This window comes from Alosa alosa, chromosome 24 (assembly GCF_017589495.1).
Source record: "Alosa alosa isolate M-15738 ecotype Scorff River chromosome 24, AALO_Geno_1.1, whole genome shotgun sequence".
NCBI lineage: Eukaryota > Metazoa > Chordata > Actinopteri > Clupeiformes > Clupeidae > Alosa > Alosa alosa.
The window spans coordinates 12,917,616-12,922,587 of NC_063212.1; the positions used below are offsets into that span (position 1 = coordinate 12,917,616).

The 4,972-nt window shown below is 38.2% G+C and overlaps 1 long non-coding RNA gene across 1 annotated transcript; it reads right to left on the reverse strand.

The window, feature by feature from the left end:
• Positions 1-1,594: 1,594 nt before the first annotated feature.
• Positions 1,595-3,865, reverse strand: LOC125289894. The gene is made up of 4 exons (XR_007192714.1): positions 3,743-3,865; positions 2,545-2,716; positions 1,922-2,006; positions 1,595-1,770 (listed from the first exon to the last, which is right to left on the reverse strand). It is a non-coding gene; the product is annotated as an uncharacterized LOC125289894 (long non-coding RNA).
• Positions 3,866-4,972: the final 1,107 nt, after the last annotated feature.

The window sequence follows — 4,972 nt, forward strand, 5'->3', positions numbered from 1 at the left end:
CTGAATAAACAAACATAGTTTAGCCTACATTCTTCATCCTCTGTTGCATAATTCATTAATATAATTCTAAACGGATTTCTGTAGCTCAAACAGCTCGGAATTGTAGTTGAGAACGTCAGTTATAATGGCCCACGTATTTAAAAAATGTCGGGTTTAAATCGGGCTCGGGCTCATAATTACAGTTAATGTGTCGGGCGGGTCGGGCTCGGGCACAATGTGCACGGGCTCGGGTAGGGTCGGGCTTGATTTTTTGGGCCCGATCTACTCTAGTGCAGGCACTAATGGAACCAACGGTGTATCTCGTAAATTACCTCACTAATAATGCACTGAAAAAAATGAGATGCAAGAATTACTTAATTTTATTTAGGTAACCATTTCCCCTTAATTTAATTTAGCTACATCCAGCCATTTAGATTTAGTTGAATTTGCTAAATATTTTCTTGCAAATAAAGCTAAACTAAATTGAGTTGAATTTGCTTAACTAAATCAAGCCAAGCAAACTCTAATAAAATATTTTGAGTAAAATGTAATATTATTTTCTTGGTAAAAATTAAGGTTATATTTTAAGCTTAAATTAAACTAAAACTCAAAACACAAATGGTATGATTATAACTTTACCTTTATTAATTCACATGCAAATTCCAACAAAGAAAACACAGTTCTGCATGAGAGACAGATGAACACAAGCGATATGCATGAATGAACATTGGTTGCTCACTGGTCCTGTGTGCCTAAAATATCAAGATTGATAAGAATATTAAAATATAATAATAATAAACCTGCTCTCAATCAAAACTGCAATGAGGACAATGTATCTATAAATAAGGGAGCAACAGCAGTAGAGAATGAGAGAGGTAGAGTGTGATAGAGAAAGAAAGAGAGAATGAAAGAAAAAGGGAAAGAAAAATAAAAACAGAGCCCAAAAAACAGATACTTTGGCTTTGAATTTAAATGTCACTTGGTTCTTAAGGTAGAGAAACTTGGGTGAGAGCTTCTCACCATTCATCTGCATGACCACTTTTTGCACGAATTTGTGTCTGATACAAAGCCAAACACAAGATATTGTGTGTGTGTGTGTGTGTGTGTGTAAAAGTGTGCCGAGAGAGAGGACGAATGATAGAAAGAAAGACAGAGAGAGAGAGAGAGAGCAGGGACGAGAAAGAAGAGCCCCACTTGCCCATCTAATGATTTGGTTCTTAAGATTGAGAACCTTGGGTAGGAGCTTATCACCATCCATCTGAATGACAACTTTTTGCATGAATTCATAATAGTATTGGAGAGCTCAACATTGATTCAACGTGTATATGACCCCTAGCTTCACCAAAGTCCTTTTAGGCAAGTCCCTCCACTCGGCGGCCATAATGCAAAGCTTTTTGGGCACTCTTTGGGCATCCTATTTGGCAGAAATGCGCGTGCGCAAGGCTTCACGACATCAACCATACTCCAGTGCCGAGTTCACAACACATGATTGGCACGATGTCTGCACAACACACCATATGATTGGCTCAATGTATTCACATGTTGACGTTTTGCCGAGGAAGGGGTGGGATGTGTATACAACGGCTAACGGTATTACTAACTAACCCTATGCATTTCTATGGAGGATTTTTCGAGTGCTGTGTCTCCTCATTAGAAAGTCTCTGGCTTCACTGCACAGTCTTGTGCAACAGACCAAGGTTCCTCCAAAATGATGCCTCCATCCACAGCAATGCCGATGTCCTCATGTTCCAAGGGGTGGTTTTCTCTTGACACCTCCTTGCCATGGATATCCTGTACAAAATTTAAAAAGCTGCGTTAGGTACGAGCTGGGAGCTGGCTTGAAGGTTTTTGGCTTAAAAATTGGCATAAAAATAAATGTGACTATTGATGAGTTAACACCCTTTATTGCAATTTCATCATGCACTTGGTTAGTGTTACTTACCATGTACATGTATGAGAGAATCATCACCTAAATAAAGGCACAGGGTCTTGATGGCTGCCTCCCTCCTCAGATGTACAGTCTCTGTCTGTTCAGATACAGGGATATTAATTATTTTGTGAAAATACAATTAATACTCTAAATAATAATAACCTCTATTTATAAAGCACTTTTAATACAGAAGATTCAGTTCAGAGTGCTTTACAGCAGATAACAGGCATTTGGCAAGCATTTGTTTCCCCTGTATTGGTTGAAACAAACCACATAATCATGTCCCAACGAAGCAGCGTCAGACTTAAATTCTGACAGGAATTGAGTGTGACGACATCAGGCTAATAAAGTGTACCATTTGGGGAAGGAACAATGTGAGCAACGGGAAAATGAGCGAGTGGGTGAATGTATGACAACTCATGTAGTCGTATCAATCCTGAGGAGTCCAGTTATAGTTAGTCACGAAATGATAATGCCTCTATCTATCGCTATGTTGTAATAAGGGACAGAAGAGCAGTGTGTAAGGTGACCATAAGTGATGGCAGTTGCAAATAGCAGAAAAAGATCCAATGTGATCATTGTATGTAATATGTAATAGAAGTTAACACAATAATAGTAATAGTAATAATACAAACCTACACCTTGCAAAATCCTCAAATGTTTAGCAATTTTATGTCCTTCAAACCTTCTTCTGGACCTTCTTCTTCTGGAAAACAGCGGTCACTGGACATCCAAGGTTACGCATCTTTGACCTGTAGCTTGCCTGAATACCCAAGCCTCACAGGCATTTCCTGATCCAATCAGTAACTAAAGAGGATAGAAACACATTTATAATATAAATATGAAGTATACATGTATGAAATATACTTTTTCAATACATGCACAAATGGCACTAGTTAATCAAACGATTTTGACACTTAATTTAATTGACATTTCACACATTATCTTACAATCTACCAACAATAGCTACACAGCCCTGCTTGATGGTCTGACTGTCCCCTTGGAGGGAACACATTTCGAATTTCAACACCATGGAACAATGTTCAACCAACACCTGCTTAACAGGTGCGTAGCATCAGCCTGTCCAGATCTTGCACTGCTATTAACTTGAGTTTGAGAAATGCCACCATCACCACACATATTCAGTGCTGGCAATTACATTATTGAGAAAAATAGTGGTGCTCCATTACTGACAGAATAAATCAACACGTTTCTAAACCTAGCGTAAATGTGGCTTTTGCCATGTCCAAGTTATGACCTGACCTAATCACTCACGATACATGCTTCCAATTTCTTTCCTTTTTACATGTGCCTTAGCCTATATTCTGAGTCTCCAAACAAATGTATTTTTGCAAACTCGGCATTGCTCAAGTTAAGTGTCAGTTGACTCCACAGGGGTCGGTGAAAACGTGTTTGGTCTGCTGCATAAAGTGTTCGGTAAGCTATCTAGCTAGCTTCTAACGTTAATGTGAACCTATATGTCAGGCAAGATCTGTGTTCAGTTAATGTTAATTGTACAAACTTTATTGGGTCCACTGAGTTTCAACAACCTAAATTGTCTAACATTAAGGTCTATATTCATTTTGAAGTTATTCAATCAATTACGTCGAGGAGGTAATAAAAGTAAACTTAAAGATGAACTTGTTAGCCAAGTTAATCTTATATTGGAGTAGAAGCTAGCTCTATAGGGAAAGTTAACGTTAGCTAGCTTGGTAGACGATTTCTTAAATATTCAAGAAAACAGCTCTATATGTCAAATAAGGCAATTAAAGACACTCCACATTTCTAATGGTAAACTGACTGTCAAATGACGTTTAATAATATACCACTTACCGTTAAAAGTCAAAAGTGCAGATCTCTTTGCAAAATGGAGGACAGTCGTTTTTTGGCAGCCAAATAAACGCATGCGCAGCACCGCCTCTGAAGAAAAACCTATTTTTTTCTTGCAGATATTACTTATCTGAAATGAGTTTTTTTGCGAAACACAAACAAATCTGAAGCAAAACCCTTTTTTTCTTGCAGATATTACTTATCTCAAATGAGTTTTTGCAAAACACAAACAAATTGAGTATATAAATACAGTTTCATTTAGGAAAAAATTACAACATGTCAATATCACTTTTTTCAGTGTGCCCGCAATTATACCAAACTTCTACAGTAGTACAGATATGTTCTGTACTCATAAAATGAGGAATTGGAAAGTTTGTAAGTACACCAGGAGTTTATTTAAAGGACAACTTCGGTATTTTACACTTAAAGCCCTGTTTTCAGATAGTTTATGATTAAATAGAACAAAATTTGGACACATGCTGCTGTCCTGAGAATTTTTGGTTCCTGTGGTATCGCCCCCACCTCCACAACGGCTGCATAGGTGCACTGTAACAATCCTTCCTAAAACGCATTAAACTTTCATTTACAAAGACTTGAAACTCACCGAGTTGTCAGGGGTGTTCAGTGATATGCTCACACAAAAATCGCTGCAAAAGATGCTTTCCAACAGGTTTTATCGTAGTTTTTGTCCAACTCCATTGACTTGTATTGGATGTGCTGTGAGGTATGGTATTACTCCGCCGCTGGAAACGGATATGGGGTTGTTTGTATTCTTTCTGTAGTCTTATGAAGTCGCGGTATCGTAGGCTACGCTATCCAAATTATTGTCACGTCCATGGCTAATGCTAAAATGTCTTGGAACTTGCATGATGTGCATGAAAACGTATGATTCACGTAGGCTTTCATCATGAAAGTTACACAGCCAAAAAAATTGTAAACGTACAAAATTATGTAGCCAAATTATTCACGTAGGCTAGGGTTAGTGTTAGGCTTATGATGTGAACATGACAGGTTATGGACATAACAAATAAGTTAATTTTCCACCTGTTACAAACGTTACGTTACAAAATGTCAACCTTACCCCAAGTTCTTCCAACTCTGTCGTCCCAGGACGTAATGTGGGAACCGCTGTATTTCTCAGGCGAAAGAGCTTTTTGGGCGATTTCTTTCAACCTCCAGCGAAATCCTCATTAGTAAAATGCAGACCGCAGAGACACGATAATCAGCTTTCTG